Source organism: Nomascus leucogenys, chromosome 18, assembly GCF_006542625.1.
Source record: "Nomascus leucogenys isolate Asia chromosome 18, Asia_NLE_v1, whole genome shotgun sequence".
NCBI classification, from domain to species: Eukaryota; Metazoa; Chordata; class Mammalia; order Primates; family Hylobatidae; genus Nomascus; species Nomascus leucogenys.
In genome coordinates, this window is record NC_044398.1 from 81,317,674 (window position 1) to 81,330,089 (window position 12,416).

Genomic DNA, 12,416 nt, shown 5'->3' on the forward strand with positions numbered 1-12,416 from the left:
TTTGGGTCCGCACCACCTTTAAGAGCTGTGACATTCACCGTGAAGGTCTGCAGCTTCACTCCTGAAGCCAGCAAGACTATGAACCCACAGGAAGGAATGAACAACTCCAGATGCGCTGCCTTTAAGAGCTGTGACACTCACCGCGAAGGTCTGCAGCTTCACTCCTGAAGTCAGCGAGACCACGAATCCACCAGAAGGAAGAAACTCCAGACACATCTGAACATCTGAAGGAATAAACTGCAGACACACCATCTTTAAGAACTGTAACACTCACCACAAGGGTCCGCGGCTTCATTCTTGAAGTCAGCGAGACAACCCACCAATTCCGGACAGAATTGTAAACATACTCTTTATATTCTTCCTCTCCTGGAACAGCTCAATAATTTGGTGAAAGTTATGGGGAAAGTTTGATAATTGCTAGAGCCCCCAGGGGAAGTCCCACCTATTAGACTGCGTTTGGGATTTTTTGGAGACAGGCAAGTAATAGCCAGGAATGTATCTATGGCTACATAACAAACCACTCCAAAACCTAGTTGCTTAAAACAACAACAGTCCTTTATTTTTGCTTATGAATCTGTTATTTGGGGAGGTCTTAAAAAGGAATCACATCTCTGTTCCACATTTTATTGGCAGGAATGGCTTGCCTGGGCCTGGGGGATCCACTTTCAAAACGTCTCATTCACATGACGGCACCTTGGGGCTGGCTGTAGGCCAGGAGCTCAGCTGGGGATGTGAGCCTTGGGCCTCAGTTTCTGGCTGTGTGGACTTCTCCATGGGCTGCAGGCTTCTTTACAGCGTGGTCATCGGATTTCAATATTAAATGTTCCAAGAGAACTATACGTATATTGCATTACCTTTTAGGACCTAGCCTCAAAACCATATAGCATTATTTTCATTGTAGTCACAATTCTGCCCAGCATCAAAGGGAGGAAACATGGACTTCTATTTCTAAATAAGAATGCAGTATCAAAGTTACATTATAAGAACAGCATGTGAGATGGGACACAGTGTTTTGCCCATTTTTGGAAAATATATTCTGTCTCTAGGAGATAGGCTTGCAATAATTCTGCCTCTTTAATATGACTTGGAACACAGTCTGCTGAGCTCACCAATGCCCCTACACACCTCGGCAACTACAGCTACCAGACTGTTTCACAGTGCTTTGGGAGTTTTCCATCGGAGGAGAGGCCACTACATATCTATCCACACACCTACCTGGTAGCCACCATCACGACTAACTCATTACAACTGTCACAAGACTTCTTGAGTGTCAGTCCTGCCTCAACCACTGAGTGGCTGAATGGCCTTTCTGCGTCTCAGTTTCTGTGTCTGTAAACTGAGGATGATAACAATACCTACTTCAGAGGATTGTCTTGAAGACTAAATGAGTTAACTCACCTAAAGACTTAGAACAGTGTCTGCCACAAAGTTAGCCTGAAGGAGTTTCTGCCTCAGACTTACTCTATTCTATGCCCACCTGCCCACGTTTCCAGAGTAAAGTGAAAGTTGCTCCTGTCCAGAACAGGCCTTCCAAGTGTTGAGGTACAAGTAGCATCAACCAAAGAGTCACATAGAGGAGATATGGGGCTGACCACTTTCAACTACCTTCTGAATAAATGTGGGAAGTCCTCTTATTTGACCTGTGAGAATGGAAAATGCTTACTTGGATCCTTTTGCACCTGGGCTGCTTTTCTCTGGCCAATGTCCATGGCCTTCGTGAACAGAGCGGTGTACTCCACAACTAGAGCCCAGGTGGAGAGGCAGATGGCCTCAGTCAGGCAACCAAAGTTTCCTCAGAAACCCCTCAGCAGCCAGTAGCCTTGGTTAGTCAAACCATCATCCAGGATAATGAGCTTATAAGAAAATCACTGGTTATGGGAGGCGAATCAGCCTCTGAGACGAAAGAGGAAGTGACTTCCAGTAAAAACAAGTTAAGGCATCAAATAGGAGAAGGACTTCCGCTTTGCCATTCCTTCTCCAAATTCCACTGAAATCACAAAGAAATAGAAAAATAAATTCAAAGCAGCACAAGAAAACCAGAAAAGGTGCTTCCAGCAAACAACATAGAAAGGAATTTTTGAAAAAAATAAAAAAACGTAGGAATTGGTAGAGAAATCTAGCAGGGCATAAGAACCTAAAAGCATTCAAAGGAACAAAGTACTTTGTTAACTGAAGAAATAACGGAGCCATACCCCTAAGTCCCCATCAATTCCTGGAGTTGCTCTTGGAGCAGCTGGCTCCATTGTTTGGGCTTAGATGAGAGTCATGGGTGTAGTTTTCTGACATAGTACAGCAGCCCCACAGCAATGGTATGCTAAATGAAGTCAGTCTCTTACGAATCCAGTTTGCACATCTCTTCTCAACTCCCTATTCAGTGATTGTTATGTTGCTAGCTTGAAAATTGGCTAGGGTGGGAGATTTTACATTGCATGAAATCAGGAAATGCTGCAAACTAGGACTTCCCCCACTCTACCCAGAGCTGGTTGTCAAACATTTACCAACATACTACTGTTCCAGAGTAAGCTAAGGTCAGAGGAAAAGAACAATACCCTGGAGGGTCAGGAAGCCATTCTAAGAAGAGACGTTACCTACAGAGTCTGCCTATCCCTACCAAATCCCATGAGGCAGATTCTTGTAATCAAAACTTGCATTCACTGCCAGGTAAACATGAGTTCTCATTTGAAGTGAGGAAATGCGTACAGCTATGAATTTCAGTCTAGACTGAAATTCTGTTCCTACAAATGGAACAACAAAAAAAAGAACCAACAAACATTTGGAGAAACCAAGAGCATTAAAGAGAGCACCAAATTTAACAAATAGAACTAGCTCACTTAAAAAAAAATAGTCAATAGAAACAGATAAAAACTTGAAATTAAACATAGTTCATATTCTCAGAGTTGCTTTAAAGTATATCACATTGAAACAAGAGACAGCTGCTATGAAACACAACCAGAATTCATGGAAATTTTAAAATATTATTGCGGCCAGGCATGGTGGCTCATGCCTGTAATCCCAGCACTTTTGGAGGCCAAGGCGGGTGGATCATTTGAGGTCAAGAGTTCAAGACTAGCCTGGCCAACATGGTGAAACCCCATCTCTACTAAAAATACAAAACTTAGGTGTGGTGGCAGGCGCTTGTAATCCCAGCTACTCAGGAGGCTGAGGCAAGAGAATTGCTTGAACCCGGGAGGCAGAGATTGCAGTGAGCCGATATTGCGCCACTGCACTCCAGTCTGGGTGATGGAGTAAGAATCCTTCTCAAAAAAAAAAAAAAAAAGATTGCTAAATCCAATAATTGGGCTGAATATACAATAACCCTAACCCTAACCTGAATATACAATTAATGAGTTGGAAAATTGAGCTGAGAGACTTTTCCAAAATTTATGCAAAAAAGAAAAAAATGAACAAAAGAAAAAGTACAGCAATAGGCCAGGCGTGGTGGTTCATGCCTGTAATCCCAGCACTTTGGGAGGCGGAGACGGGAGAATCATGAGGTCAGGAGATCAAGACCATCCTGGCTAACACAGTGAAACCCCATCTCTACTAAAAATACAAAAAAATTAGCCAGGCATGGTGGCGGGCGTCTGTAGTCCCAGATACTCAGAGGCTGAGGGGGAAGAATAGGGTGAACCCGGCAGGCAGAGCCGGCAGTGAACTGAGATCGTGCCACTGCACTCCAGCCTGGGCAACAGAGCAACACTCTGTCTCAAAGAAAAGAAAAATAAAAAGTACAGCAATATTAAGAGATACAGAAGATAAATATAACTAAAATTATACAGCTATAGGACTGTAAGAATAAAAGGGAGACAATTATCAAAGAAATAAAAAAAGAACATTTCCCAGACTTGGATTGGAAGAGTCTACTAAATGCCAGGCAGAATTAATGCAAAATGATCTTCTGATCTTATCTAGGTATTAATATGGCAAAGAACATAGGTCTTTACTGCCTAGCCACCCAAAAGTAATAAGAAGAATAAGAAATGGTAATGTCTGCTCTACATCTGATGCAACTAGAAGACATTTGAAACTAAAATAGAAAAAAGGTCTGCCAAAAGCAGTGAAGATCAAACAGAAATGTACAGAGCCAGCAGATTCCATGACTCTAACGTGAAGTGCATAGCCTAAGATGAAAAATCAATAATCTCTTTGTTTGCAACAATGGAATAAGGTTCCGGTGGTGGGAACTTTTCTGGACAGTTTGGTACTGAGAAAAAGCTGAGGAAGCGGATTTGAGCAAGAAATATCATAAACTAATCGTATTTTTCAGGAAGTAGTCTGTAGTTGAGGATAGAGCGGGGGAGAGAGTCTGCATTGTGACATCCCATTGGTGCTGACCTCAAGGAGGCTGCAGAGAAGCAAAACATTAAGTTTATTCACACACGTAGCACATAACCCTGTCTCATGAGGAGAGTTTCTGCTGACCATGAATACCATCTTGGCCTCTCTCACACAAAACTCCAGTAAATAGATAAGAACTCACCTTATTTAAAGTTGACCTAAAATAAAATAAAAACTAGCATAGGAACTATAAAAAAAAGATGGGAATACCCACCCCCCGCCCCCGCAGAACAAATAGTAGATAAAGCATTCTCACCATAGAGCAAATAAAGTTGAGACTAAACAAATTGTCATGAATTAAAAGAACACAAAGCAAAAATATAAGCGTCAAGGAAGATAAGATAAAACATGAAGACAGCCGGGTGCTGTGGCTCATGCCTGTTATCCCAGCACTTTGGAAGGCCAAGGCGGACGGATCATGAGGTCAGGAGATCGAGACCATCCAGGCTAACATGGTGAAACCCCGTCTCTACTAAAATACAAAAAAATTAGCTGGGCATTGTGGCGGGCGTCTGTAGTCCCAGCTACTTGGGAGGCTGAGGCAGGAGAATCACTTGAACCCAGGAGGCGGAGGTTGCAGTGAGCCGAGATCGCACCACTGCACTCCAGCCTGGGCGACAGAGGGAGATTCCATCTCGAAAAAACAAACAAACAAACAAAACAAACTTGAAGACGTATTTTTCTTCCTGTTGACGAAAGATGAGACAGCAGGGCCTAGAGAGGAAGTGAAAAGAATGTTAAAATTTGCAGAAGTGAACATGGTGTGCAAGCAGCACAAAGGAAAACAGACATTGTTGAAAACACAGTGATGTACACAGAGGGCAGGATTTTTCTTTTTTAAAAAGAAAAACATTTTTTAAGTGACAGAAACAATTTTTTTTTTTTTGGAGATGGAGTCTTGCTCTGTCGTCCAGGTGCAGTGGCGCGTTCTTGGCTTACTGCAAGCTCCGCCTCCCGAGTTCATGCCATTCTCCTGCCTCAGCCTACTGAGTAGCTGGGACTACAGGCGCCCGCCACACACCTGGCTAATTTTTTTTTTTTTTTTTTTTTGAGACGGAGTCTCACTCTGTTGCCCAGGCTGCAGTGCAGTGGCACAATCTCGGCTCACTGCAAGCTCTGCCTCCTGGGTTCAGGCCATTCTCCTGCCTCAGCCTCCCCAGTAGCTGGGACTACAGGTGCCCGCCACCATGCCAGGCTAATTTTTTTGTATTTTTTTAGTAGAGACAGAGTTTCATCGTGTTATCCAGGATGGTCTCGATCTCCTGACCTCGTGATCCGCCTGCCTTGGCCTCCCAAATTGCTGGGATTACAGGCGTGAGCCACCACATCCAGCCGACAGGAACAATTTTTTTGAAACAAGGTCTCACCCTGTCTCCCAGGCTGGAGTGCAGTGGCACTATCATAGCTCACTGTAACCTCAACCCCCCCAGGCTCAGGTGATCCTCCTGCCTCAGCCTCCCAAGTAGCTGGGACCACAGGTAGTCCACGCCACCACCTCTGGCTAATTTTTTTTTAAAATAGAGATGGAGTCTCCCTATGTTGCCCAGGCTTGTCCTCAACTCCTGGGGTCAAACGAACCTCCTGCCTCAACCTCTTAAAGTGTTGAGATGACAGGAATGAGTCATCACACATGACCAAAATTTTTTAAAGTTAGAAAGAATTGAAGGCTGGGCATGTTGCCTCATGCCTGTAATCCCAACACTTTGGAAGGCTGAAGCGGGCAGATCACTTGAGGTCCAGAGTTCGAGACCGGCCTGGCCAGCATGGCAAAACCCTGTCTCTACTAAAACTACAAAAATTAGCTGGGCGTGGTTGCACACACCTGTAATTCCAGCTATACAAGTGGCTGAGGCGTGAGAATCGCTTGAACCCAGCAGGTGGAGGTTGCACTGAGACGAGATCGCACTGCTGCACTCCAGTCTGGGAGACAGAGAGAGATTCCGTCTCAAAAAAAAAAAAAAATCAAGGAAATAAAGTATGACACAATAATTGTACACCCAATTGACACTAGTCAAATTATCATTGAAATAAAAAGGCATCAGGAAACCATGCCGTGTTTTACTTTATTTTACACATACTAGGACCTTTGGGGGTGATGCTCATGTTTTTTCCTATCGAGCATCCAATCCATCATGGTACCTTTAGTTATAGCCCTGTCCCTCAACCTGGATTTCACTACCACCTTTGAACATCTGGGTAAAATGATTCTGATTCTTTTTTTTTTTTCCTTTGAATGTTTATTTATCTTTTTTTTAATTTTTCTGTTTTTCAAGTTTCCAACAATATTTAACTATTTTTAAATAGGTAATACATTCACATAGAACAAAATCCAAGGCCGGCCGCGGTGGCTCATGCCTGTAATCCCAGCACTTTGGGAGGCCGAGGCAGACAGATCACGAGGACAAGAGGTCAAGACCATCCTGACCAACATGGTGAAACTCCGTCTTTACTAAAAATTACAAAAATTAGCTGGGCATGGTGGTGCACGCCTGTAGATCCAGCTACTCAGGAGGCTGAGGCAGGAGAATCCTTGAACCCGAGAGGCAGAGGTTGCAGTGAGCCGAGATCGCGCCACTGCACTCCAGCCTGGCGACAGGCGAGACTCTGTCTCAAATAACAAAATTCAAAAATTGCAAACGATAATCTTTTAAATCCTGTAATCTAGTTCCCTTCTTCAAAGTATCACTGTTACCAGTCTCTTACATATCCTTCCTTCCAGAGATAGCATATGTATATGAAGAAAATACATATCTAATATACATTGTGTATATGTATATATGTAATGTTTATGTATAGGTGTAAAATGTATATATGTGTATATATACACATATATGTTACAAATACACATATAGAGATTTTTAAAATGCAAATGGCAGTATATCACGCATTTTGTCCCACACCTTGCCTTTTTCTATTTATTAGTATATCTTGAATCCAGTAGTGTGCTGGTACATGTTTTTAACAACTAGGGGTCTTGCCCCTTTTAGCCTATTCTCCACATAGCAGCCAGGATAATCCTTCTAAACATTAGGTCATGACACTGCTCAGCTAAAAGCCCTCTGATGACTTCCCATCACTCTTAGAATACCACCTGAAGTTTTTCTATGACCTATAAGGCCCTAGCTGATTTGGCCCAACTCCATTCTTTTACCACATTCCCTACAACTATTACCCACTCATTCTGCTCAAGCCATACCAACCTCATCTGTTTTTCTGTGTGCTTTTTCTTCTGCCTGGTAGGTTCTGTCTGGTAGACATCACAAGATTTGTTTCCTTCATTTCATTCACCTCCTCAGATTGATTTTCATTAAACTTTAATAGGACCCCCATCACTTCCAGTTCTTCTTAATATTAATAGTTTATAATAATAATTGTTATTATTATTTTTTGAGATGGAGTTTCACTATTTTCACCCAGGTTGGAATGAAGTGATGCAATCTTGGCTCACTGGAACCTCCGCCCCCTAGGTTCAAGGGATTCTCTTGCCTCAGCCTCCTGAGTAGCTGGGATTACAGGTGCATGCCACCACACCTGGCTAATTTTTGTATTTGTAGTAGAGACGGGGTTTTGGCATGTCGGCCAGGCTGGTCTTGAACTCCTGACCTCAGGTGATCCACCCACCTCGGCCTCCCAAAGTGCTAGGATTACAGACAATAGCCATTGGGCCTGGCCTTATTATAATTATTTTTTGAGACAGGGTCTCACTCTGTCACCCGGCCTCTGGAGTGCAGTGGTGCAATGACAGCTCACTGCAGCCTCTACCTCCTGGGCTCAGGTGATCCTCCCACCTCAGCCTCCTGAGTAGCTGGGACTACAGGGGTGCACCACCATGCCCAGCTAATTTTCTTTGTATTTTTAGTAGAGATGGGGTTTTGCCATGTTGCCCAGGCTGGTCTGGAACTCCTGAGCTCAAGTGATCTGCCTGCCTCAGCCTCCCAAAGTGCTGGGATTACCGGTGTAAGCAATGGTGCCCTGCCATTGTTTTACATATTTTAACTCATTTAGTCTTTACAGCAACTCTTTGAGGTAGATACTGTATTATCCCCACTTTTTAGATGTGCAAATTGAGTCATACAAATGGTTAAATAACCTCCCTAAGGTTACAAAGCTCATAAGTATCAGAGCCAGGATTAAAATCCAGGCAGTTTAATTCCAGAGCCATATTCTATATGGTCATCTCATCTGCTGTATATTTTTTTAAATTAAGTAGTTGTTAAATTGGCAAATAAAAATCTTATATATTTATCATATGCAACATGTTATTTTGAAATATGTATACATTGTGAAATAGCTAAATCAAGCTAATTAATACATTAGCTCACATACATAATTTTTTGTGGTAAGAAAACTTAAAATCTACCCTCAACAAATTTTAAGAATACAATACCTTGGTTTTAACTATAATCACCACATTGTATCATAGATTTTCTGACCTCATCTGCTATTTTTAAACAAGATATTATACTGCTCTTGCCCTGCTGTATTTTTGTAACATGGCACTTACCACTATGCTATGTATCTGCTGACATTTCAGATATTATACTATGTGTCTACTTGCTTGTGTTATTTTTGCCTATCATCCCCACTGGGATTTAAGATCTCTGAGGGCAGAATTCAACTTTTCTTCACTACTGTCTATCACACATCTAAAACAGTGCCAAAACACTATAGGTGCTTGTTGAATAGATGAATAAATGGACATCTAGATCTGTAAAGCTATACATACTCCTCCCACCAATATGGAAGCCCCTGTATAAACTGAAAAGTAAGAGATGATGTATTTTTAAGAGTGAAGAAAGAATGATGAATTTTTCCTCCGACTATGATCACCAATACAAACACGTGCACCTGCAAAAAAGAAAAAAACAAGAAAGCATCTACAAAGAACAGTACAAAGCTCTTTGGACAAGATATAAATTACTCAATTTGAAGGATGTATCACTCAGGAAATATGTAGGAAAAAAGAAATATGAGATTATACAGAAGCTAATGGTTTTCCAACTTTCTTTTTTTTGGAGGTGATATATTTGAAAACAGCTTTGAATAAATGGAAATAAGTGGTTTTAGCTGGCATGTGGGAGGTAGGAAGAAAAAAATAACATACATTTTCTGGACCTAAATGAAAAAAATAACTAGTTGGTGACAGTTTGTTCTTGAAACACTGTGAAGAAAAATGTATAAAGGCAGATAACATCCAGTGGGATTTTAAGGCTGGAAACAATTTTTTTTTTTTTTTTGAGATGGAGTTTCGCTCTGTCGCCCAGACTGGAGTGCAGTGGCACGATCTCGGCTCACTGCAACCTCCGCCTCCCGGGTTCAAGCGATTTTCTTGCCTCAGCCTCCCGAGTAGCTGGGACTACAGGCATGTGCCACCATGTCCGGCTAATATTTTTGTATTTTTAGTAGAGACGGGGTTTCACCATTTTGGTCAGGCTGGTCTTGAACTCCTGACCTCAAATGATCTGCCCGCCTTGGCCTCCCAAAGTGCTGGGATTATAGGCCTGAGACACAGTGCCCGGCCCGGAAACAAAAATTTGATTTGATTACCTTTGGATCTAGCCTGTTTGACCCAGCCCAGTTGCTTCCTCCCTGCAAATAGTTAATGAGAATTCTGTGGTCTTAAGGATTTTTATAAAGAACATTACAACCATTTCTACAGGCTGATATGGTTTTCTGTTTCCTTCTGTCTACAAAAGGGAGTGGTTTTTAATACAATTACCAAATGTCCTGTTTAAGGTAGGTCAACCTTAGATTTTGATTAGAATCTGAAATTTTGAACAGTTACATTTCTTGCGTGTTTCAGGATTAACAATGAAGAGAGAGGCCGGGCGTGGTGGCTCATGCCTGTAATCCCAGCACTTTGGGAGGCTGAGGCGGGCGGATCACGAGGTCAGGAGATCGAGACCATCCTGGCTAACACGGTGAAACCCTGTCTCTACTAAAAATACAAAAAGGTAGCCGGGCAAGGTGGCGGGCGCCTGTAGTCCCAGCTACGCGGGAGGCTGAGGCAGGAGAATGGCGTGAACCCCAGGGGGCGGAGCCTGCAGTGAGCGGAGATCGCGCCACTGCACTCCAGCCTGGGCGACAGAGTGAGACTCCGTCTCAAAAAAAAAAAAAAAAAAAAAAAAAGAAGAGAGAAAAGAGACTTTTTAAACAGTAAGATGTAAATACATTTCCTTAATTTTTTTTTTTTTTTTTTTGAAACGAAGTCTCTCTTTGTCGCCAGGCTGGAGTGCAGTGGCACAATCTCGGCTCACTGCAACCTCTGCCTCCCGGGTTCAAGTGATTCTCCTGCCTCAGCCTACTGAGTAGCTGGGATTCCAGGTGCCCGCCACTATGCCCGGCTAATTTTTTTGTATTTTTAGTAGAGACGGAGTTTCACCATGTTAGTCAGGCTGGTCTCAAACTCCTGACCTCAGGTGATCTGCCCGCCTCAGCCTTCCGAAGTGCTGGGATTACAGGCGTGAGCCAACGCGCCCAGCCTCCTTGAAATTTTTATAGGATTCTTCTTAGTTAGCATTTATATTTACCTACAGCACCTGATTATGGAGAAGGTAACCAAGAAAGGGACCTCTTTATGGAAAGAATGTGGAAACTGAGGAACACCAGATCCACCAGTTAAAAACAAAAACCCGTAAATAAAATCCCTGGGTGGCCGGGTGCGGTGGCTCACGCCTGTAATTGCAGCACTTTGGGAGGCTGAGGTGGGTGGATCACGAGGTCAGGAGTTCAAGACCAGCCTGGCCAACATGGTGAAACCCTGTCTCTACTAAAGATACAAAAAATTAGCTGGACGTGGTTGCAGGCGCCCGTAATCCTAGCTACTCGGGAGGCTGAGGCAGGAGAATCTCTTGAACCTGGGAGGTGGAGATTGCAGTGAGCCAAGATTGTGCCACTGCACTCCAGCCTGGGCAATAGGGCGAGACTCTGTCTCAAAAAATAAAATAAAATAAAATATAAAATAAAATAAATAAAATAAAATGAAATAAAATAAAATAAAATAAAATATATCCCTGGGTGGATGAGTTTAACTTTCACCCTTCGCCATTCCTCGTCTTTTGACCTGTTTTGTTGCTTGAGACATCGCTTCCTCCATAACACTTTATTCATGCCTCTCTTGTACTCCTAAATTAACAGTAGTTTCCCATTTACTTGTTGTATGACGTTGAGCAACTCATCTAATCTCCTAGATCATATTTTCTCATTTGTAAAATTGGGGTAATCGTTGTGACCTCACAGGGTTAGTATGATGATTCAGTGAGATAATACATGAAGGATGATTTTAATATGCAGAACTACAATAACCTATAGTTCTTATTTTTTCCAACCAATTGATCAAGAACCTATTAGACTTATTAGAAATCCAGAAACACCCTCTTGGAACTCCACTTTTATTCTGGATCTCATATTCTTTCCTCTACTCAAGGACTTCATCTCTATAATTATCTCTCTTTTCCCCCCTCTTTGGTTCATCTTCTCTGGAAATCGAATTGCTTTATTACATCTCATCTTAATACTCCCTCCCTTTTATCACTTGTTCTCTTCAATACCTGCCTATTTTGCTGCTTCATTTCATAGCAAAACTTCTTGAAGGAATTGTTTATACTTTTTGTCCTTACTTCCTCTTCTCTCTTCAACCCACTTCATTCAGATTTATGTCTCCACCCCTTCAAAGAATCAACACTTGCCAAGGCCACTTCCAACTGGCTAAATCCAATGGTCATTTCTCAGTATTTCTCGTGCATCAATCACTTCTTAAAACACTCTCTAATCTTGGCTTGAATGTCGTCTCTTTTTCTTGGTGTTCTACTTTACATTAATCTCTTTTGCTGGCTTATCCACTTCTCCTAACCTCTAAACGTAGGAGTGCCCCAGGGCTTTTCCCTCAGTTCCATAGGCTCTCTATCTTCTTCCCTTCCTCTCTCCCCTTTCTTTCTATGTGATCTCATCAAATCTCCTCTATTCATGCCAATGACCCTCTAGTTTACGTCTTGAATCCAGCCTCTGTCCTGAGCTCCAGAATCATATATCCAATTGCCTGATAGACATTTCTAGTTGTATTTCCATTAGGCCCTTCA